Source organism: Mesocricetus auratus, unplaced genomic scaffold, assembly GCF_017639785.1.
Source record: "Mesocricetus auratus isolate SY011 unplaced genomic scaffold, BCM_Maur_2.0 Super-Scaffold_100691, whole genome shotgun sequence".
Classification (NCBI taxonomy): domain Eukaryota; kingdom Metazoa; phylum Chordata; class Mammalia; order Rodentia; family Cricetidae; genus Mesocricetus; species Mesocricetus auratus.
The window spans coordinates 38,632,878-38,658,862 of NW_024429267.1; the positions used below are offsets into that span (position 1 = coordinate 38,632,878).

A 25,985-nucleotide genomic window follows, 5' to 3' on the forward strand; every position below is an offset into this window, starting at 1 on the left:
GGTTTAACCAGAACTCTCACATCAGGTACTAAAACAGGTACCCAGAAAGATCTCCAGGTCTCTCCCTCACCTCTGAGCCTAGCACTCCACTGTCCCCGAGAAAGACAAAGAGGAACTATCAGTGGAGACCCAGTTATTCTGTTAAAGAAAACCCACACACAAGCCCAGCCACACATGGTCCAGCCTCCAGCAGCACCATTCAAGAATCAGACATGGAACCAAAGACATCAACCTAAGATGCACCCCCCTACAAAAGGCAGAAAGGAATTTCTCTGTAAATCCAAGGGGATAACTACTCCATTCCCATGCTTCATCCAATTTGCACTGGTAATAGGACACTTGATGTCACCTGCTGAAGCATCAATCACCAGGTTTGGAGATTCTATAGGTTTCCTCCCCGTCAATGGGTACTCTAGGTTAATTCACTAAGAACAAGTTTGAAATTTGTGATGAAAGGATTGTCAGGACTTGAAGGCTCTTGGGAGCCATGACTCTGTGTCTTCAGACTCACTCATATGCCCTCAGCTCCCCAGCTATTTTATGTCACCCAGCCATCCCACATGCTCTCCTTTACCCCTGCTCTAAAAGGTCAACAGTCCATACTAGGCTGGCCATTAATACACCCCTGAGGTCTCCAACAAAGGTTCTGCCCCAGCTCCCACAAGTCACAGAAGCACAGAATTGTGAGAGAGACACAGATGGAATGAAGGCACATTCCTTAAATATCAGTAGGAAGACAAAATAAAAGCCCATTTTTAAAACATTGTTAGGAAGATAAAAACAGAACCTACAAATTAAAATACCACAAAATTTTTCTCAAAGCTACTCAAATCATCTTAAATTATTGTGGTTTTTATAATAAAAGACTTCAACAAACTCAGTGAACTGGTCATTTAATGATATTTGAAATATAATATGTAAATATTAAGATATTATGAACAGTAGTAAATTACTTCTATAATAAAATATTTAAAATAATCATAAAATAAGAAAAGGAATACAAAATATTGGAATGTCCATTATATTAAGACAAAAAGTACTTACCCATTTATTCCACATTACTAACGGCTTTCACAAGATAGCCTTCTGCAAGCACTTGAGCAACACTGGTGAATGAAACAGACCCTTGCCTCATGGGGTAATACTTATATGAAACAATACAATGTATCATCACATGTGGAAAACCAAAGGAAGTATGTAGCAGGATGAGAAATTCTAAACTGCAAGAAAGACAATGGAAACTGGGCAACCGGATGGATAATTCTGGAAAATGTATTAACTGAGTATATTCAAGAAAAACATGCTCATTAACTCTGTTAATGAGATTCACATCCATTAAAGATACTTAAGGGGAATATTGGCCTGTTTCTGGCTTGCCTTCCACTTGCCCTCCTTGGAGTCTCCTGGCCTGGGGACTGCATGCAGGTGAACCCAACCCAACAAAACAAGTCATCTAGAGTCTGTTGACATTACAGTGCTAGTCCCACCTTCACCCACAGGAAGAGGACAACCATCAGAGTATTGGACCTACTTGTAGCTACCAGAAGAGAACCATAGAACCGTACCAACCAGGAGAGGAAAAGATACTACCAACACCCACTGGAAGAAGGGATGGGAAGACGACAGTATAAGATCACATTCAACAACGGAAAGACCAATATGGCACCACCAGAATCTAGGGACTCTACACCAGTAAGATCTGAACATCCCAACGCAGATGAAGCAGAAGAGAAGGACTTTAAAAACAACTTTATGAAGATGATAGAGACCCTCAAAGAGGAAGTGATAAAATCCCTTAAAGAAATGGAAGAACAAAACAAAAAAATCAAGACATGGAGAAAAATACAAACCAAAACGTGCAAGAAATAAAAAACCTCTTAAAGAAAGCAAGAAAGGCCAAGAAAAAACAACCAAACAAGTAAAGGAAACAATTCAAACAGTTCAAGGCTTGAAAGCTGAAATACAGACAATAAAAAACATAGTCTGAAGAATGCTGGAAATAGAAAAGTTGGGTAAATGATCGGGAACTACATATGCAAGCATAACCAACAGAATACAAGACATGGAAGAATCTCAGGCATTGCATATACACAAAGAGAAACAGATTCATCTACCAAAGAAAACTTAAGTCCAACAAATCCCTAACATAAAATATCCAAGAGATATGAACCACCATGGAAAGGCCAAACCTAAGAAAAATACATATAGATGCAGGTGAAGAAACCCACATAAAAGGTGCAGAAAACATATTCAACAAAATCATAGAAGAAAACTTTCCCAACCTAAAGAAAGACATCCCAGTGATAGTACAAGAAGCTTACAGAACACCAAATAGAGTAGACCACAAAAAAAAGTTCCCTTGCCACATAATAATCAAAACACCGAACATGTAGAATAAAGAAATAATATTAAGAGCAGCAAAGGAAAAAGGACAAGTAACATATAAAGGCAAACCTATCAGAATTACACCTGACTTCTCCATGGAAACTCTGAAAGCCAGAAGGTCCTGGATAGATATTCTACCAACACTAAGAGATTACGGATGCCAGCCCAGATTACTGTGCCCAGCAAAGATTTCAATCACTATAGACAGAGAAAACAAGATATTCTATGACAAAACCAGATTTAAACAAAACATATTCATTAATCCAGCCCTACAGAAAGTCCTAGAAGGAAAACTCCAACCTAAGGAAGTTAACTACACTCACAAAAACATAGGCAATAAATAATCCCACCTTACCAAAAGCAAAAGGCAGAGGAGGAAGGAATCCACACACAATACGACTACCATCCCAAATCCAAAACAAACAAGAATTAACAATCAATGGTCGTGGTCATTAATATCCCTCAATATTAATGGTCTACACTCACCTACAAAAAGACACAGGCTAGCAGAATGGATACAAAGACAGAATCCATTCTTCTGCCTACAAAATAAAAGTAAATTTTATTTCCACAAAATTTTCTAAACCTTGTGATTTTTTTTCACTCCATGTTATCTCAAAATCCAGATACAGAAATGTAGCAGTGAAGGTCGGGTGCCCATTTGAGATTCCCTTTCTGGAAAGAAACAAGTTCATAAGGAAACAAACATCTAAGAGTTGGAATGTTAAAACAGAGCAGGTTGGCTACTGGTTCCAAAGTGCCCAGTGGCTTTATTTAGCTGAGTCTTTTCAAATAGACTTGTGATCCCTCATGAACATTGATGCAAAAGTACTCAATAAAATACTGGCAAAGGCCGGGCGGTGGTGGCGCACGCCTTTAATCCCAGAACTCGGGAGGCAGAAGCAGGCGGATCTCTGTGAGTTCGAGGCCAGGCTGGACCGACAGCCTCCAAAACAATACAGAGAAACCCTGTCTCGTAAAAACAACAAAAATAAAAAAATAAAAATAAAAATAAAATACTGGCAAATTGAATCCAAGAACCCATCAGAAAAATCACCCACCATGATCAAGTAGGCTTTATCCCAGGGATGCAGGGATAGTTTAACATACAAAATCCATAAATGTAATCCACCATTTAAACAAACTGAAAAAGAAAAATCACATGATCACCTCACTAGATGTTGAAAAAGCCTTTGATAAAATCCAACACCTCTTCATGACAAAGGGCTTGGAGATATCAGAAATAACAGGAACATACCTAAACATAACAAAAGCAATATACAGCAAACCAACAGTTAACATCAAACTAACTGGAGAGAAATTCAATGCAATTCTTCTAAAATCAGGAACAGACAAGGCTTTCTATATCTATTCCAAATTGTACTTGAACTTCTAGTTAGAGCAATAAGACAACAAAAGGAGATCAAGGGGATACAAATTGGAAAGGAAGAAGTCAAACTTTCACTATTTGCTGATGATATTATAGTTTACATAAGTGACCAGAAAGTCTACCTGGGAACTCTTACAGCTGATAAACACCTTCAGCAAAGTGGCAGGATACAAGATTAATAAAAAAAATCAGTAGCCCTACTATATACAGATGATAATGGTCTGAGAAAGAAATCAGAGAAACATAACCCTTTAAAATAGTCACAAACAACATAAAATATCTTGGGGTAACTCTAAGCAAACAAGTGAAAGACTTACATAACTAGAACTTTGAGTCTTTAAAGAAATAAATTAAAGAAGATACCAGAAAATGTAAAGATCTCCCATGCTCTTGGATAAGTTAGATCAACATAGTAAAAATGGCAACCTTTCCAAAAGCAATCTACACATTCAATGTAATCCCCATCAAAACACTGGAACAATTCTTCACAGACCTTGAAAGAACAATACTCAACTTTACATAGAAAAACAAAAATCCAAGACAGCCAATACAACTCTATACAATACAGCAACTTCTGGAGGCAACAGCTTCCCTGACTTCAAGCTCAATTATAGAGCTATAGTCCTGAAAACAGCTCGGTATTGACACAAAAATAGACAGGTAGACCAATGAAATCTAATTGAAAACCCTGATACTAACCCACACAGTTACAAACACCTTTTGACAAAGAAGCTAAAATTATACAATGGAAAAAAGAAAGTATCTTCAATATATGGTGTTGGCATAACTGGATGCTGGCATGTAGAAGATTGCAGATAGATTCATATCTATTGTCATTAACAAAACTCAAGTCAAAATGGATCAAAGACCTCAACATAAATCCAGCCACACTGAACCACTTAGAAGAGAAAGTAGGGGTACTCTTGAATGAATTGGTACAGAAGACTGCTTCTTGAACATAACACCAATAGCACAGACACTGAGATAGACAATTAATAAATGGGACCTCCTGAAACTGAGAAGCTTCTCTTAGGCAAAGGACATAGTCAACAAGACAAAATGGCAGCCCACAGAATGGGAAAAGATCTTCATCAACCCCACATCTGACAGAGGGCTGGTTTCCAAAATATACAAAAAACTCAAGAAGCTTGTCACCAAAACACCAAATTATCCAATTAAAAAGTGGGGTACAGAACTAATTAGAGAATTCTTAATAGAAGAATCTAAAATGGCTGAAAGACACTTTAAAAAGTGATCAACATCCTTATCCATCAGGGAAATGAAAATCAAAATGACTCTGAGATACCATCTTTCACCTGTCAAAATGGCTAAAATCAAAAACACCAGCAACAGCTTGTGCTGGAGAGGATGTGGAGAAAGAGGAACACTCCTCCACTGCTGGTGGAAGTGCAAACTTGTAGAGCCACTTTGGAAATCAGTATGGAGATTCCTCAGGAAAATGGGAATCAGTCTACCACAAGACCCAGCAATTCCACTCTTAGGCATATACCCAAAGGATGCACATTCATACAAGGACATCTGTTCAACTATGTTCATAGCAGTATTATTGTAATTGCCAGAACCTGGAAGCAACCTAGATGCCCCTCAACTGAACAGTAGATAAAGAAAATATAGCACATTTACACAATAGAGTATTACTCAGTGGAAAATAAAAAACAATGGAATCTTGAAAATCGCAGGCAAATGGATGGAACTTAGGAAACCATCTTGAGTGAGACAACCCAGCTATAAAAAAAAGACATGGTATGTATTCACTCATATATGGATATCAGACACAGAACAAAAGATTACCAGTCTACAACTCAAACATCCAGAGAATCTAGGAAACAAGGAGGACTCTAAAAGAGACATGCACGCTCCCCTACAGAAGGGGAAAGGAACAAGATCTCCTGATCAAATTGGGAGCACGGGGAAAGGGGAGAGGGAATTAGGAGAAAGAGAATGAGAGAAGAGAAGTGGGGAGGAGGACATGAGGAAACAGGAATATTGATATGAGAGAAGAATAGAGGAGAGCAAGAAAGGAGATAATAGAGGGAGTCATTATAGGTTTCTGGCACTAGGGAAATGTCCAGAGATCTCCAAGGATGACCGCAACTAAAAATATAAGCAATAATAAAGAGGCTATCTTAAATGCCCTTTCCCTATAATGAGATTTATGACTACCTTATATGCCATCCTAGAGCCTTCATCCAGTAGCTGATGGAAGCAGATGCAGAGACCCATAGCTAAGCACTGAGCCACACTCCTAGAATACAGTTGTAGAGATGGAAGAATGATGAGCAAAGGGGACAAGGAAAACCCACAGGAACAGCTGACCTGAACAAGGGGGAGCTCATGGACCCCAGAATGACAGCTCAGAAATCAGCATAGGATAGAACAAGGTCCCCTGAACATGGTTGTCAGTTAGGAGGCCTGGGCAGTCTGTGGGACCTCTGGTAGTGAAATAGTATTTATCTCTAGTGTACAAATGGAGCCCATTTCCCATAGAGGGGGACACAATGGGGAGGGCTGGGCCCTGCCCCAAATGATGTGACAGACTTTGATGATCCCCCATGAAGTCCTCACCCCTTTCTGGCAAGCAGAAGAGGGATGGGATGGGGTCGATGGGAGGTATGGGAGGAGGGAAGGGAGAGGGAACTGGGATTGACATGTAAAATATGATTGCTTCTAATTTAAATAAAAAAGAAAAGAAAAAAGATACTTAAGGCAAATAATCCCCAAAACAGGTCTAAAAGACAAATTGGTATGGTTAATAAATTTAGCAAACTGGCCTGCCTCCTTGCATTTGTGTGATAAACAGGTTAATGGCCCTGTTCCAGAGTTCTCCCAAACAGAATGAACCTATGACCCTAACTCTGGGACAACACTGCTAGAAACTTCTAAATGTAGTCTTTTCTAGCTGTAGAAAAGGGAAAAGAAGATGAGTTCTGTAGAGAGAAGCCTTTTCCTTGCCAGCCACTTTGGTTTTTCCCCACTAGTCGCCTGGGCTCTGCCACGTTGTAGTCCCCAAATAACACACATGATGCTGTATTAATTATGAAGCTGTTGGCCACTTGCTTGATTTCTTACTGGCTATCTCTGACTTAAGTATTTACTCCATAATTGTTAATCTAAGTATTTCTCTTACCGAAGAAAGGGTCCAGAATTCTTACCCCTATGGCGGCTACATGGTGACTCTCTGTGTTTCTCCTTCCCAGAGTCCTCCTGGACTCCTAGTCCCACCTATCTTGCTTCCCTATTGGCCAACAGTGCTTTATTGACATATACACAGGACTTCCCCACCAGAGTTCTACCCCACCAGTTCCCAACTGTGCTCATGAAATGGCAGGGCGAATTCGAAGTCACTGTGGGAAGGAAGTAACCACAGTTCTGATGTGGAACTTTCTTAGGAAGACTCATGTGGCCCTTCATGTGTATCTTGAAGAACAAACAGGTTACAAAGTCATGGATGAGACACAGTTAGGGAGTCCTTTGGGAGACAGATTCTCTTCCTTTTGGAGACCCTGCACAAGATAACTGCTCAATATGTTCGCTTAATTAATGACTTTTCTTCTGCTTTATGTAAAATAGGTACTAGGGCATGTTTGCTAGGAGAAGTGATTATGGTCCCATCTGTGGCACAGGGACTGTTGGCCTGGCTATCACAAGAAGCTGGTGTGCTAAACAGTGATGAAGAATTGGGCAAGTAAACTTGACTTTCCTAGCTGGAAAGCAGAGAGGGAGCAAGAGAAAGAAAGAGGAGGGGATCTTCATCTAGAAGCTGCAGACCCCTGGAGCAAGGATCACCAAAAAAAAAAAAAAAAAACCATGAGGAGCCTCATCAAAATGCAGATTCTGGTGTAGCATGTCTGAAGCCTGTGGTTTCGGGTTTCTAGAAAGCCCCGGGCAATACTGACACTGCTGGCTCACACTAGAAACAGCAAGTTCAGTGTGGAATCCACAAAAGGCTGTGGGATCCCTGAAATGATCCACAGAATGTTCCTTACACATCTGCATTTCTTTGTAGAGAGATCAATGCTGCCACTGGAGTCTTTGAATGACTGTTATGTATCGAACTGTCTCAGCACCTGTGAATGTAATCAAGTTAGAATGGCATCCTTAGGGAGAGCCCTGATGCAGTGCAACTGTGTCCACCACCAGGAGGATGCCACATGCCAAGACAGGCAGACATGGATGGCACCAAGGCTCTAGCCATGGCTTGTGAGTAATGAGAAGACAGAAAGAGTAAGAACTCTATTTTCTGGGTTCTAGAAAGAGCAGTTTAGCTGATGCCTTAATCTTGGGCTCATGTGCATTTCTGTTTTGAGGTGCCCCGTGCTGTGGTACTTTGTTAGCCTTAAGAAACTTAACACTGGGTCTAAGCTATGCAAACACACCGAGAGAGAACAGAGAGACTAGAAATACATAAAAGGTCATTGTTGATGTTGGGTCTGTAGCCATCACTGACAATTTGCAACTACTCTACCTCCTGTTTAGCTTCCTTTCTCCCTTGGACAATTAAAAAATGGCTTATTTCCTCTCATGTCTCTTTCTCTGGAATCTTCAACTTGTCCTTTTATTCTCAACCTACAGGAAGGCACTCTTGCTGGATTCCTGGACCTGCCAGGCGGAGCCTCTGTGTTCTTCCTCAGCACAGGTCCCCTTTGCCAGGTTTTCTGACTTCACCCTGATTCTCCTTTATTCCCACCCTTCTTTGGCTGTAAAAAAGAAGGTTCTCTTGAGCAGCCTCAAAGGCTTGACCTATTTTGTTTCTGCCCTACTGGTCCCCATGCCTTCCCTGGACACGCAGACTCTCTGGATCAGTGGCTAAGACTTACAGATAACTTGTGTTCCTGAGGATATCTTCTACCTCTAAGTGGATTCACATCCTCCATGCCCTCAATCAAGGATCATTGTCATCTCCTACCACAGAAGACAAGTAAGCAGAAAAAAGATGTTTGGGCATTTACTAAGCATTCAGAATGTGGTTTCACACAGATTTATTTGCCAACTTCACCCCAGATACAGGCTTACATAGTCAAAGTGATAGAACTGTTAACATTTTACCCATTGATCCACATACCAAACTAGGACACCAAGTCACAGGGCTTAGGAGCACAGAGACTCTAATCCAACCCTGTCTGCTTCCAAAGCCAGTGCTCTCTCTAACACTGCATGCAGCCTGTCTGAGGCTGAGCTAAACACTTAAATGGAGAAAATAAAAGAGGTCAGGCTTCACTCTGCTATCTTTAACACAAATATTTTGGTATCATGTAAACACAAGCACCATCTGCCTGTAGGTGTGCCGTTGGCGGGATCCACTCTATCTGATGCAAAATTGAGCCCCATCAGCTGTTTGACAGACAAAACACCCCACGAAGTGCTTTCCACGGGCTGTGTGCACACAGTCATGGCTTTAGCTTCTCCACAATAATCCTCAAACTCTGAATTTGCAACACCCCAGGGTATTTCTAGTCACTATAAGGGATTTTGAAAGAGTCTTAAAAATTCTCAAAAACAAATTAGTGTCAGTGTACTTTAAGAAGTAAAGAGGCTCTGCACCAGGCCTTCCAGGGTCACAGAGAAGCAGTACCCTGAAACCCAGCCAGGAGAGGCCATCCCAGTGGGAGCAGGAGGAGGGCAGCGCTCTTTGAGCCGCTTCACTTATGTATCTCTGTCTCCCCACAAAACCAAAGAACCCGACCTTCCTCCAGTTGTGGTGATGCTAATACTGAGCCTGGTATACAAAGCAAGAGAAAACAAACTAGGATCCAAAGGCTATAAAACTTTCTGAGTGAAAGGAGTAAAAAGGCATGGAGCTGGTTTTACTAGGAGAAAGGAGAGCTGTTGTGCAAGACTGCCATGTTCTGGAATGAATGGCCCTGTGTGCATCCATGCCTGTTTCTGCTTCTCTCACCTGTAGTGGACCTGGTCAGCACTCTTTAGTAACAAGCCAGGGCCAAGAACCACTCGTGTTAGCTTTCTCCTACATCTCCCTTTGTTCATCGATGACGGGGGGTAAAAAAAAAAAAAAAAGCACCCACCTAATGAGTTTCCCAGAGGATTCTTGAGAGCATCTAAAAAAAATCACTTCTTCTGTAGAAACTAGTTGTGATTTTAAGCACAACTATTTCCCCTTCTGCTTGTGCTAAAATATGGGGACACCAGACCTTGAGCAGAAACCCACTTCCCCTTCGGCCTGGGAGCAGGCAGCTGTGTAATGTTTACTGAAAACAATTCAGTGTTATAAAGCTCTTGATAGGGCTCAGATAAGGGCTCGCTCACTGAAAAACCATGACTTTGACACCCCCTATGGCTAGATGCCTCTTCCTGTTCCCCTGCTGTGTCTCCCCAACTCTGGGACCGGAGATTAAACCAACAACCAGGAGGGTGAGAAGTCTGGAAAGAATTGTATGTAGATGGATGGCAGAAGTCCTTAAAAAGGGGAAGCGTTGCTGGGCGGTGATGGTGCACGCCTTTAATCCCAGCACTCGGGAGGCAGAGGCAGGCGGATCTTTGTGCGTTCAAGGCTGGGCTGGCCTCCGAAACAATACAGAGAAACCCTGTCTCGTAAAAACCAAAAAAAAAAAAAAAAAAAAACAAACAAAAAAAGGGGAAGCGTTTTTTTTTTCTTGGAGAGACTTCTCTCTCCTAAGCGGACTTGGAATCTCCTCCTAAGCTGACTTGGGAAGCATAAAGTTTTTCTTAAAGCAACCGACCGGTCTCTGTGTCATCTATCCCAACCACCTTGCTACATTCTCGGATGCAGGCCGCACAGCAGGTGCAACACTAAAAGTCTACATGAGTCTGACTCAGAGATGTCTCTACCAGTCTCGAATGTAAACACAGGTGGTGGCATTGCTCTCTGAATCTAGCTTCTCATCTACAAAGCTATAGACAATGCTGGCTTCTCGGGATTGGGTGTGCATTACTGGAGGTCATTCATGAAATACTCCCTGGGTATGAGATACTTCATAAAGCATTTCTCCTTTGTTCCTCAAACCTTGACCAAACCCCAGCAATCATTCATTCACCTTTCTGGAGACTGCAATGAGAGATGAAGTCACATAACAGGAAAAAGGAAGGACAGTAAACAAACATGGCTTGTCAGGTTTATGCCAGAGGTGAGTGCTTGAAGGTCTCGTGTAATTCAATACTGAGTCTTCCTAGGAGCAAATGTAAAATGGAGGATGCATCTAGGGACACATAACTCTGCAGGCATTGTAGAATGATGTGTTCTAATGCTGCCTTTTATTTTCTTAGCATTCACTCTAATACTTTGCAGAGGGCTTGTTCTTACGTTCAATAGCATATGGCAGCAGTTTTCTGGGGCTTCTTTCTGTTTTATCACCTCTTCCATTCCAAACATATCGATTTTTTCCAGTGTGTTTTTCATCACAGCACAACATCATCATCTAACGCATGCTTGCATTCTTTGTTAAGTTATAACAACTAGGTGTTAAAGTTACAGAAGAAGAGCCACCAAAAAAAAAAAAAATCACCCAATGGGAGTTTGTTAAAAGGACCATGAAAACCACTGACACCAGAAGAAACACAGCTTGACAGCCAAGGTGGCACCGCCATGTTGCCACAGCTATAGCACAGTTTACAATGTGTTTGGGCCTACAGTTTGTCATGGATATTCTAGTTTAATTGTCATCCCTGATTCTCACTTGGAGATGTTGCATTGCTTGTACTTGTGTACAAAATGAAAATCGGTGTAATGCAAGGCTATAGTATTTCAGGCGCGTCTATCAGGTTCCCACGAATTTGTCTGAAGTACTGACGATGTCCCAATGAAGACAAAATGAGAGGGCTAAGGGCACCAGCTGACCGCGGAGCGGCCTGCCCAGTTCTGCTCTCATTCATGCAGCTGCTCTTTGCCCTCCAGCTGAGCTTGCTTTTACTTTCTCTTTCAGCTCTGACCAGGCAAGCACCCTCTCTGCCAAAACAGCAGCAATGGTCCCAGCAGATACGCTTTCAACATGGTACTCGGCTCTACTCACTGGGAACGCATAGTTCCTGGAGTTGAGATGTCAGTCCGTGGGAATTTACAGAATCAGTCTGTGCCTTTTCAGAACTGTTTAAAAAAATAGTTACCTCTCTTCTAGTGCAACTATAGCCTGTCTGACTTGCTTTTTAAAAGCATAGAATATTTGTATATATTTTGGATGGGCATTTCTGATTATGATAGAATTCTGCCAACCATTTAGTAATTCAGATGACAATGAATCAGGCTGAGCTGTAGACGATACTATCAACCTATAGCTTACTCTCACGGTGTCTTTCCTTCCACAGACTGTGAAGAAGGCGGAGAGATTGTGTGTTGTCCTTTCTCTGGAATGCTCAGTTGTGAGGTTGAAAGCTGGAGCTGACTTGAAGAGACCCTCCTCCTAGTAACTGCCATGAAAGCCAAAACTCTTGGAAGAGATTGTTAGATTCCCCAGAGAATGAAGGAAAAGAACCCCGCAACCCCTGAGAGTGGCAAAAGGCCCACACAGAGCATCTGTTAGAGATGGCTTAAGTATTGTGGGCAACCTTGAGCACATTGTCCACAAATCACAGCTTTTCAAGTTTGGGGACTTATTCATAAAATGTTCACAAGTTATTGTGCTAAGCATGTGAAACAGGTCATGTAGACCTTAATGGTCTGACCACCAGACCCACAAAGAAAGCAGACTTCATGAGAAGCCATTCTGGTTTATAGGATTGCTTGGCCTTTGCCTTGCAAATCACAGGAGCAGGGGCCTCCCAAGAACCTGGAGACATAGGTACCAGCCTAAGGTGGGTGCCTGTACAGAGCAGTCTCAAGAAAATGTGATGTGGGAGCAGATAAGACACATGCAGTTTAAAAAACATGAGGACATGAGCCATGGGTACCTTGGTCACATGTAGGACCCTGAAGATCAAAGTTCCTTTTCAGAGATTCCGGACCAGGCAAGACTCTACCCTATAAACACTGGCAGTTTAGAAGAAACCCCTACATATTTAAGAACCTCTTCCTTTGAAGCCATCACATGTGGCTAACCCCAGCTAGCCTTTATGAGATAAATGAGGTCCTTATTACAAATGTTAGTTATCCAAAGTGGCAAAATGAATTAGCCCTGTACACAAGGCCAAAGGCAAGCGCGGTTTCTAGCTGTCAGGATGTATCAAGAACCTGTGCAGAAGTATCTGTCACTAAGAGAATTCAAACTAGATTATTAAAGAATGAAATTGAGAATATTTGATGATTGCTTACTCCAAGAAAACATCTATAGGGGCTCATTAATGGGCAGGTGCCAAGCAAAACATTAGTCATGAAGGAATAGAAGACATACCATTACTGCCTTCCAGAAACCCCTTGTTTAGTCAAAGAGTCAAACAAAACTCCAGCAGACCCTACAAGTACATAGTCCCATGGGAGGCTAATTCAGAAGCAAAATGGCCATAGAAGAGGCCGAGTCACTGACTTCAAGGGATTATTGGGAAGATCTTTGGTTTTACTATTCAAAATAATGGAAATTTTATATATATACATATTTGGTTTTCATACTGGCAATTATATAATTTTATATATTATATTTAATTTAATATTATATATTGCTTGCTTACTTTGCTTTCTGCACTTTTGCAACTTTCTTGGTAAATAAGCATTTTTCAAAATTAAGAATTCATGACTTTTATAATGGATGACAGGAGTCAGAAATATAAAGGAGAATTTTTGCCTTATTTTTAATTCTTTAATAGTTGGAAAATGTCTCTGGAAACATAAATTTTGTCAAAAAATTTTGATGGCTGTCACCATCTTGTGCACATGCATGGCGGCATGAGATGTGCCTATATGTCAACAGGAAGCAAGGGGATGGGATGTGCCCATGGTCCACTGGGTAGCAAAGTGTCCTCGTGAGAGTGCTTCCCCTTGGTGCTTCTTTCTGACATGAGCTGCCATCATGATTGTGTCAGGGACTTCAGCACACAGAGCACTTTACATTGGAACCCTTAAAATAAAGTAGAAAGACTGTTTCCTTTGGTTTTAAAGCAAATATAATGAACACCAGGATTGCAGTGTCCTTCTTGTGAAAATACCTTTGCTAATGGAAATATTATACTCACAAAATCGAAGGAATAATGAAGGTATGATACCTGTCTAATGTGAAATACTCTGCTCAGGATAGATCATTTTTATGAGACCGTATCTCCGTTCTGAAAACTAAGATTTTATGAAAATTAGAGAAATTTGCACCAATTAAATAGTCTGGATTTAGAGTATCCTGCAACAGTACATATGGGATGGCCAAGCATAAGAAACTTTGGCGAGGGCTGACCTTGGCACCATTTGTCCTAAAGAAATCAAATGCATTTATTGTGTGAGAACAGAAAAAAATGCTAAGTGAGCCCTCCTTCTGGTGCCCTACTCGAAGCCTCCTGAGGCCTAGGGACTGCACACTGGGGAACACATCCCAGCAATCCAGCCCATCCAGAGACTGCCAGCATCCTAGTCCTGCCTCTACTCACAGGAAAAGATAAGCATGGGGCTATTTCCAGCATGCCTTTTGGTGCCCTGCCCAGAGCCTCCTGAGGCTTGGGGCCTGCACACTAATGAATCCGTCCCTGCAGAACAGCCTATCAAGGGCATGCCAACTTCCCAGTACTAGTACTAGTTCTGCCTCTACCCATGGGAAGAGGAGAGCCACTGGAGTATTGGACCTGACCCACTGGAAGGGAACCTTGGACCTGTACCCACCAGGACAGGAAGAGACTCCACATACAGCCACTGGAAAAAGGGATGGGAAGACAACAATATAAAAACACATCCAACAACTGAGAAACCAATATGTCACCACCAGAATCTAGGGACTCTACACCAGCAAGACCTGAACATCCCAGTGCAGATGAAGCAGACAAGAACGACCTTAAAAACAACTTCATGAAAATGATAGAGACCCTCAAAGAGGATATGAGAAAACCTCTTAAATAAATGGAAGAAAAAAAAACAAAACAAAAATTAAAAGAAATCGGGTTGGTGGGAGGGCACGGGAGGAACGGAGGGAAACCAGAGAGGGACCTGGAATTGACATGTGAAGCAACCTTGTTTCTAATTTAAATTTAAATTTAAAAATAATATATATATATAAAAAATAAAATAAATCAAAAAATCTCTTAAAGAAAGCCAATAAAAAAACAATAAAACAGATGAAGGAAACAGTTCAAAACCTTAAAACACAAACTGAGGGAATGCTGAAAACAGAAATCCTAAGTAAACCATCAGGAACTACAGATACAATTATAACCAACAGAATATAAGACATGGAAGAGAGAATATCAGGCATTGAAGATACACTAGAAAAAATAGATTCATCTACCAAAGAAAATCATAAGTCCAACATATCCCTAACACAAAATATCCAGGAAATATGGGACACCAAGAAAGACCAAACCTAAGAATAATAAGTATAGAAGAAGGTAAAGAAACCCACCTCAAAGGTACAGAAAACATATTCAACAAAATCATAGAAAAAAACTTTCCCAACCTAAAGAAAGACATCCCAGTGATAGTACAAGTAGTGTACAGAACAAATAGAGTAGACCACAAAAACAGTCCCCTCGCCACATAATAAAACACCAAACATAGAATAAAAAAAGAATATAAAGAGTAGCAAAGGAAAAAGGTCAAGTAACATACAAAGGCAAACCTATCATAATTACACCTGACTGCTTCATGGAAATTCTGAAAGCCAGAAGGTCCTGAATAGATATTCTACCAACACTAAGAGACCACAAATGCCAGCCCAGACTACTCTACCCAGCAAAGCTTTCAATTGCTATAGATGGAGAAAACAAGATAGTCCATGACAAAAAACAGATTTAAGCAATACATATGCACTAATCCAGCCCCATAGAAAGTAATGGAAGGAAAACTCCAACCCAAGGAAGTTAACTATACTCACAAAAACATAGGCAATAGATAATCCCACTTTACCAAAAGTAAAAAGAAAAAAGGGGGAAATCCAAACACAATACCAAAAACAACAACATATCTAAAACAAACAAGAATTAACAGTCAATGTTCATTAATATCCCTTAATGGTCTTCATGTGCCTATAAAAAGACACAGGCAAACAGAATGGATATGAAGACAGAATTCATCCTTCTGATGCATACAAGAAACACACCTCAACTTCAAACACAGATGTTACCTCAGAATTAAGGGCTGGGAAAAGATTTTCCAATAAAATGGACCCAGAAAATAAGCTGGTGTAGCAATCCTAATATCTAACAAATTAGACTTTAAACTAACAACAATCAAAAGAGATGGAGTTCTTTTCATATTCATCACAGGAGAAATCCATCGAGATGAAGTCTCAATTCTGAATATCTATGCCCCAAATACAAAGGCACACACATTCGTAAAAGAAACATTACTAAAACTCAAATCACACAAACCTCACACACTTACAGTGCGAGACTTCAATACCCCACTCTCACCACTGGACAGGACCACCAGACACAAAATTAACAAAGAAAAAAAGGAACTAATAGAAATTATGACCCAATTGGGTTTAACAGACATCTATAGAACATTCCATCCAAACACATAAGAATATACCTTCTTCTCAGCACCACATGAAACCTTCTCTAAAACTGACCACATACACAAAAGGTACAAAAAAAAATGGAATAATCCCCCTGTATCTTATCAGACCACCATGCTTTAAAGTTAGAATTCAACAACAACACAAATTGCATAAAACCTACAAACACATAGAAACTGAACAAAATGCAATTGCACCATTCCTGGGGCAAGGAAGAAATAAAAAAAGAAATTAAAGACTTCCTAGAATTCAATGAGAATGAAGACACAACATACCCAAACTTATGAGACACTTTGAAAGCAGGGCTAAGAGGAAAGCTCATAGCACTAAGCTCCAACATGAAAATACTGGAGAATAGTCACACTAGAGAATTAACAGTACAACTGAAAGCTCTAGAAGAAAAAGCAGCAAACTCACCCGGGAGGAGTAGATGCCAGGAGATAATCCAATTTAGGACTGAAATCAATAAAGTAGAAACAAATAAAACAATACAAAGAATCAATGTAACAAAGAGTTGGTTCTTCAAGAAAATCAACAAGATAGGCAAACCTTTATCCAAACTTACCAAAGGCAGAGAGTGAACATGCAAATTAACAAAATTAGAAATGAAAAGGGGGACATAAAAATGGACAATGAGGGAATCCAGAGAGTCAACCTGAACTCCACAAACTTCAAAAATTGAAAGGAAATGGACAATTTTCTAGGTAGATATCACTAATCAAAATTAAATCAAGAAGAGATGAGCAATTTAATAGACCTCTAACCCTTAATGAAATAGAAGCAGTCATCAAAAGTCTCCCAACCGAAAAAAATCCCAGGGCCAGATGGTTTCAGTGCAGAACTCTACCAGAAATTCAAAGAAGAACTAAAACCAACTAAGCTCAGAGCATTCCACACAATATAAGCAGAAAGGTCATTGCCAAACTCATTTTATGAGCCTTCAATAACCTTGGTACCAAATCTAAACAAAGACAAAACTAAGAAAGAGAACTACAGACCAATAGCCTTCATTAACATTGATGCAAAAAATACTCAATAAGATACTGGTAAATCGAATCCAAGAACACATCAGAAAAAATCATCCACCATGATCAAGTAGGCTTCATCCCAGAGATGCAGCGATGGTTTAACATATGAAAATCCATAAATGTGACTCACTATATAAACAAACTGAAAGCCAGGCATTGGTGGCAGATACCTTCAATCCCAGCACTTCGGAGGCAGAGGTAGGCAGATCTTTGTGAGTTCGAGACCAGCATGGTCTACAAAAGCTAGTTCCAGGACAGGTTTCAAAGCTACAAAGGGAAGCCCTGTCTCAAAGAGCAAAAATAGTAAATAAATAAATAAATGAATAAAATGAAAAAGAAAAATCACATGATCGTTTTACTAGATGCTGGAAAAAGCCTTTGACAATATCCAACACACCTTCATGATAAAGGTCTTGGAGAGATCAGGGATAACAGGAACATAACTAAACATAACAAAAGCAATACACAGCAAACCAACAGCCAACATCAAACTAACTGGAGAGAAATCCAATGCAATTCCTCTAAAATCAGACAAGGCTGTCCATTATCTCCATATCTCTTCAATATTGTGCTTGAAGTTCTAGTTAGAGCAATAAGACAACAAAGGGAGATCAAGGGGATACAAATTAGAAATGAAGAAGTCACCTTTCACTATTTGCAGATGATATGATAGCTTACATAAGTGACCTGAAAAATTCTACCAGGGAACTCCTACAGCTGAAAAACACCTTCAGCAAAGTGTCAGGATGCAAGATTAACTAAAAAAAAATCAGTAACCCTAATATATACAGATGATAAATGGGCTGAGGAAGATATCAGAGAAACATCACCCTTTACAATAGCCACAAACAACAACAACAACAACAAAATACCTTGGGGTAACTCTAAGCAAACAAGTGAAATATCTGCATAACAAGAACTTTGAGTCTTTAACTAAAGAAGTTACCAGAAAATGGAAAGATCTCCCATAGCAAAGATCAACATAGCAAAAAGGGCAATCTTGCCAAAAGCAATCTACACATTCAATGCAATCCCCATCAAAATACCAGCACAATTCTTCACAGACCTTGAAAGAGTAACACTTGACTTTATATGGAAAAACAAAAAAACCCCAGGATAGCCAAAACATCCCTGTACAATAAAGGAACTTGTGGAGGCATCAGCATCCCTGACTTCAAGCTCTATTATAGAGCTATAGTCCTGAAAACAACTTGGTATTGGCACAAAAATAGACAGGTAGACCAATGGAATCAAATAGAAAACCCTGATATGTAACCATACACCTACAAACACCTGATTTTTGACAAAGAAGCTAAAATTATACAATGAAAGAAAGAAAGCATCTTCAACAAATGGTGCTGGCATAACTGGATGCTGGCATGTAGAAGACTACAGATAGATCCATATCTATCACCATGCAAAAACTTAAGTCCATATGGATCAAACACCTCAACATAAATCCAGCCACACTGAACCACTTAGAAGAGAAAGTAGGGGTACTCTTGAATGAATTGGTACAGGAGACTGCTTCCTGAACATAACACCAATAACACAGACACTGAGATAGACAATTAATAAATGGGACCTCCTGAAACTGAGAAACTTCTCTAGGCAAAGGACATAGTCAACAAGACAAAATGGCAGCCCATAGAATGGGAAAAGATCTTCATCAACCCCACATCTGACAGAGGACTGGTTTCCAAAATATACAAAGAACTCAAGAAGCTAGTCACCAAAACACCAAATTATCCAATTAAAAAGTGGGGTACAGAACTAATTAGAGAATTCTTAATAGAAGAATCTAAAATGGCTGAAAGACACTTAAGAAAGTACTCAACATCCTTAGCCATCAGGGAAATGAAAATCAAATGACTCTGAAATACCACCTTTCACCTGTCAAAATGGCTAAAATCAAAAACACCAACAACAGTTTGTGCTGGAGAGGATGTGGAGAAAGGGAAACACTCCTCCACGGCTGGTGGGAGTGCAAACTCATACAGCCACATTGGAAATCAGTATGGCAGTTCCTCAGGAAAATGGGAATTAGTCTACCACAAGATCCAGCAATTCCACTCTTAGGCACATACCCAAAGGATGCACATTCATACAATAAGGGCACCTGTTCAATCATGTTCATAGCAGCATTATTGTAATAGCCAGAACCTGAAAGCAACCTCAACTGAACTATGGATTAAAAAAATGTGGTATCAGCTAAACACTGAACTGAACTCCTGGAATCCAGTGACAGAGAGGGAGGACTGATGAGCAAAGGAGTCAAGACTGGACTGGTGAAACCCACAGAAACAGCTGACCTGAAGAAGGGGGACCTCTTGGACCCCTGACTGATGTCTGGGAGGCCAGCATGAGACTGATCCAGACCCGCTGAATGTGGGTGTCAGTGAGGAGGCCTAGGCAATCTATGGGGCCTAAGATAGTAGTTCAGTATTTAGCCCTGGCATACAAATGGACTTTGGGTGCCCATCCCACAATGAAGGATGCTCTCTCAGCCTGGACTCTATGGGGAGGGCCTAGACCCTGCCTTGAACGAAATGACAGACTCTGGAGATCCCCAGGGAGGGTGAGGCCCTCCCTGGGGAACGGAGTGGGGATTGGGTGGGGGACTGGTGGTCTTGTGGGGAAGAGAGGGAGGAAGGGAGGGACAGGGAGCTGGGATTGACATGTGAAGCATTCTTGTTTCTAATTTAAATTTAAAAACTGGAAAAAAACAAAAAAGAAAATGTTGTACATTTACACAATGGAGTATTACTCAGCAGAAAAAAAAACAATGGAATCTTGAAATTCACAGGCAAATGGATGGAACTAGAAGAAACCATCTTGAGTGAGGTAACCCAGTCACAAAAAGACAAACATGGTATATACTCATTCATATGCAGATTTTAGATATAGAGCAAAGGATTACCAGGCTACAATCCACACCTCCAAAGAAGCTAGGAAAAAAGGAGCTCCCTAAGGGAGACACACATGCTCCCCCAGAGAAGGGGGAGCTAATTGGGAGCATGAGAGGGGTGTAATGAGCATTCTTCCCACTAGCCTGGTTCCAGAGCTGCATCACTCTCAAACGAACACACAGGATGTTATATTAATTATAAAGGTGTTGGCCATTTGCTATAATTTCTTAATAGCTAGCTCTGACTTAATTATTAACCCATGATTACTGATATATATTTTTATAAGGTCATATCTAACGGAGAATGCCAAACTTGCACCCTCTCCTCCAGGGATCACATGGCAACCCTCTACTCTTGACTACATTTCCCAGAATCCTCCTTGCCTCCTAGTCCCACCTATCTTGCTTCCCTATTGGCCAACAGTGCTTTATTTATCAACCAATCAGACAAACATACACAGAAGGACTTTCCCCATCAAGGGGGGAGACCGAGTTAGGAGAAAGAGTAGAGGTAAAGAGGAGGAGAGGAGAGGACATGAGGGAACAGGAAGATCTAGTCAGGAAAAGAATAGAGGAGAGCAAGAAAAGAGATACCATAATAGAGAGAGCCATTTTAGGTTTAAAGAGAAATCTGGCACTAGGGAAATGTCCAGAGATCTACAAGGATGACAACTAACAATCTAAGCAGTAGTGGAGAGGTTATCTTAAATGCCCTTCTCTAATAATGAGATTGATGACTACCTTATATGCCATCCTAGAGCCTTCATCCAGTAGCTGATGGAAGCAGAGGCAGATACCCACAGCTAAACACTGAACTCCTGGAATCCAGTTGCAGAGAGGGAGGAGTGATAAGCAAAGAGGTCAAGATCAGGCTGGAGAAACCCACAGAAACAGCTGACCTGAACAAAAGGCAGCTCATGTGCCCCAGACTGATAGCTGGGAAACCAGCATAGGACTGTCCCAGACCCCTGAACATGGATGTCAGTTTGGAGGTCTGGGCAACTATGGGTCCTCTGGTAGTGATCAGTATTTATGCCTAGTATGCGAATGGACTTTGAGAGCCCACTCCACATACAGGGTTACTCTCTCAGCCTAGATACATGGGGGAGTGTCTAGGCCCTGATTTAAATTATATGACAGACTTTGAAGATCCCCTATGGAAGGCCTCACCCTCCCTGGGGAATAGAGAGGGGATGGAGTTGGGGATTGGTGGGGGCAGGGGAGGAGGGGAGGAAGAGGGAACTGGGATTGACATGTAAAACAAGCTTATTTCTAATTTAAATAAAAAGAAAGAGCCGGGTGGTGGTGGCACATACCTTTAATCCCAGCACTCAGGAGGCAGAGGCAGGCAGATCTCTGTGAGTTCGAGGCTGGGCTGGACCAACAGCCTCCAAAACAATACAGAGAAACCCTGTCTCGTAAAACCAAAAAAAAGAAAGAAAGAAAGAAAGAAAATGCTGAGTGCTTATCTCCAACAGGAGTGTTCCACAGCCAGAGCCAATGACTTTCCTCCCACTCAAACACAGTCTCAGAATTACCTGAACCAGGTGAGCTCCCCTCAGTATATAATGAATGAATTTAGTTCTAAGAACAGCCATTGTCTAGTTGTGTTGTGCCAATGCCAACTTCATGAGGTTCCTCTGGAAGTTAAAAGACCTGTAAAATAAGGAATATTTCTTTATAGAACTTGGAAATAACAAGATGATGTCATAACACAGAGAGAGCACACTGCTGTTCCAACAAGCGTATTGTCTTACCATTTTGTTACAGAAACAAATCTTCATGTATCACACTGGTACCGTGTAATATGAAAAATAATTCTAAAATAAGTCAAGCTCACTTCAACTTAACAGACTTGGGGTTTGGAATCAAGCCCTGCAGACAGGATTTGTCAAGAATTACACATAAAGGTTTCCTGCTTTCCCAACCTTCACATTTTCAGTCGATTGATTAACTATAGGCAGATGGTTTTTCCTCCCTTGGTGACCAGCTATCTGAGACTAATCCAACAGAAAGCTCATTCATGTCTTGTGGTACTTTACTGGAAGTTCCGACCGTCTTCCTGAACTACAACTCTTGTCTCAAGACCTAGCAAGTCCCACTTTTGATTATGCTTAAAATAAATGTATGTGAATGAAGACAGCTATGTGCTCATGGGAAGTTAAGCAAAGGCTCTTCAGAGACCAGAACCCAGAGTAAGAAAGTTTAACCAGCTGTTATGTAAATTCAAGCAAAGAAATCCATGAAGATAAGTCCTATTAGAAAACCTTCGATTTAATACACAGCTGATTCTTCCCTTCAGACATTGACAAAGCTGACTTCACTGAACCACAAACAAAATCACATTCTATGAATTCAACTCCAAATGTTTTAAAGTTCTCAGTGGGCAACCCTGACCTCATCGATCAGACCATGCTCTTTGCCTAGCAAATACTACTAAAAGATAAGTCTGTCCTTGTCACCGAAATGGAAACTCTAACCTGACAGCACATGAAAGATTTCTGCATGATGCCAAAAAAAGTTTCAATCACTTGTTCTACCCAACCAACAGCAACCTTCTTATGAAAGTTATTTTTCAACTGAATTACAGTTTACTTTGATGTTCATGTGTTGACTTAGCAAGATTTTGAGGACATGATATTAACTTTTGGTTTCAAAACTAACATTAAGGCAACCATGAGTCTCTGAGAGATTGGGCATTATGAATGAAAATGTATTTCAGTACAACAGAATAAACGCTGTACAGAAAGCTTGCATAGGGTGTTTACATGTGTTTTTTTGGAGAAAGCATCAATAGCTCTTACCACTTCTTAAATAAAGATGACTCACCCATTCACACATACCTCTGAAAAGGATCATATTTTCCCATAAATACGTATTTCCTGAAGGGCCCTAAACTTGTAAAACAGTACAATTCATATTTGGTGGCTCATCACACTGGACTTTTCTTATCAATAACCCATGGATGTAAGGTTAAAAGGACACATTAATTTCTCTTCCCATATGGGTTCCAAGATCCATGTCTGCGTCTTTGAGGTTATACAATACTCTCAATCCTAACTCTAAAATTCATATGACTCCTAACTAGGGAAAATTATAGCAAAATGTATTTCAAATGGTTAACTCTGAAAACAAGAAGCAGAACCTTAAAGTTCCTCGGAAGACTTAGAGCCAAATTAGGGGAAAATGAAGACTTGAAGAAAATGTCAAATGAGGTCACATCAGGAACAGACATCACTGATGACTGCTTTTTGAGGGGACCAAGTACATATACAGACGTTTAGAAGCATGCCATGTATCAACCCAAGAGGGTGTGTGTGTGTGTGTGTGTGTGTGTGCATGAGAATGTGAAATGCTCAAACAGCAATGATTTCTCCCAGTCAAATGCGTATCTTTTAAAATGGATAGTCAGCCTTCGTGATGTTAATGGAGCGGAACATAAATATTGGCCAGCAAGTTGTCAAATAGAGGCTGTTAAAGGTTGGAATTTCTCAAGGAAAATGTTAACTGCAGTTAAAGGGACAAAATGGTCTTAACCTGATCTCAGAATCTAGAAATTTCCCTTTAAGTTCTAAATACTCAGGACTCATGTACTAAATTTAGACTCCCAAGCACTGCAACTGGCATTTTGGAACATTTGGTCCATGACGATAAATCACCACACTTGCTGAATGCAGGGATCGAGGGGGAACGGTTGGACACAACCAATTAATGTATCAGCCTGCCTTGCAGCCTGAGGAATGGAAGAGAGGGTACAGGCCAGTAATGGACTGTTTCTCCACATTTCAAATAGCAAGTATGCCCACCCCTACCTGGAGCTCCCATCCTCAGCACCACCCACACACCCATATCATCCTTCTCCCTTCTCAAGATGAGTTTCTACCTTCCTACGGCATTCTTTCACAATGGCCTATGACTACATCAATCTCCACTTCTCTATACTCCTCTGTGTCCTTCAGTCTCAACCCTACTTGCTTGCTCACCATGTTGCTATCTTTTCTATAACAGCTAACACGTGTTAGAATTTTTATTACAGGCTCTGTACTAAATGCCTTATAGGAACAACCTCACTTAATGCTCACAGAAATCCTGTGATGGTGTTTATTATCATTCACAGAATAGAAATGTTCAGGTCAGGAGACTGAGGTGTTCAGAGGGAACGCAACTTTTCCAGCGTACACACTAATTAGAATTCACCAAGTCATCTAGCTCAAATGTCTGCCTCAGACCCTTTTTAATCACAAAATGTTCAGGCACTGACATTTGGGGTGTATATACTGTCTGCTCGGATCTCTAAGCTCTTCAGCGTGCCTGTATAACATTTTCCTCATGTGACCTCCCCCAGAACTGGCATTGTGTTATATCCATAAACAGTCAGTACTTACTGAGGAAGTAAATGAATTAATAAGTGAATGCAAGGCAATGTACCATCTGCAAAACTCAAGAAAAATTTAATTGACTTGGCCCTCCATGCAGCATGCGGAATCAGGAAAGAAAGTGTTCCTGTTACTACATTTGGCAGAAAGAAGCAGATCAATAGCTGACTGACTGTTCTTGTGCTGGGGTATAGGTCTCCATAAATAACTGTGACAACCCTTAGCTTTTTCTCCAAAACTCCCCCAGACATGGAAGTCTATCCTGATCTTAGACTCTACAAGCTTCCCTTAGGTGGGGGCAGAGCAGGAATTCCCCAGTGGCAGGGTCAGCTCTCATTCCCAGTGGCAGAAACCAAAGCTGCTCTCATTCACAAAAAAAGATGAGTCCAATTCCAGTTGGCTATCTTCAATAAATGCCACTGAGTCTCTGGCCTGGAGATTCACAAACTTGTCCATTCTGATCATCCATGACATTTGATGACTCACCCTAAACCAGGTGACTCAGTGTTAGTGCACTGGGGTACACTAACAACCACCCACATGCTTCTAATCAGCAATTTTCATAAAGAGTCACCAAAACCCAACCAAGCTCTGTATACAGGACCTGGGCCATAGAGATACAGACATGTAAAGGAAATCTTACGAATAGCAGAGCAGGTAAAGTTCACTGTACCCTGACAGAGCACCAAGGAAGCTCAGAAGGGAGTTACCTACCCCCACTGAATGAGCAAAATGAGCAATGTATTTTACATATTGAGGTGAGAATTGGACTGGCGACAGGTTCAAACCCAATGATTTTCTTACAGTAAAATGTATGTCCTCCATTAGCTCAAATGACCTCCCACCAAGTGTTCCCAAATGACACTAACACAGGTGGTCCTGTAGCCTTGTGAGACCACGTGACCCTCATAGAATGAAAACAGCAACACCTCAAACTTTAACATCAGAGTGCAAACTTTTTGTAAATTCTAGTCAGCAGTGAATGAAGACTGACTTTTACTTTAAGTCTCCTCATTTGTTAAATGGGTATAACAACAAGTACTTTGCAGTGATTGTCTCATCCAACAGACCTTAACTCAGTTCCCACTGTGTTCTGGGCACAGTGTTAGGTACAGAGGAATGGTTAGCAATAGATCCATGCTCTATTTTTCTGGACTTCACAGTCTAGTAAAGGAGATGGACATCAAGAAAGTAATAATATCACCAATGTTTAATTATTGGCAAAAATGAAAATTACCTAAAGTCATGAGAGCATATCACAGAAGACCTGACTGGGCTGAGAAATCAGAAAAGGTATCTCTGGAAAATTAATACTTAGATTAA

The 25,985-nt window shown here is 40.8% G+C and overlaps 1 long non-coding RNA gene across 1 annotated transcript in view; it reads right to left on the reverse strand.

Annotated features, from left to right (window-relative positions):
• The window catches only part of LOC106021308, a 119,307-nt gene that overhangs the window by 67,076 nt on the left and 26,246 nt on the right, over positions 1-25,985 (reverse strand). Inside the window, exon 2 of the long non-coding RNA XR_005874945.1 lies at positions 21,825-21,942. This is a non-coding gene — a long non-coding RNA (uncharacterized LOC106021308). The remainder of the gene's footprint in view (positions 1-21,824; positions 21,943-25,985) is intronic.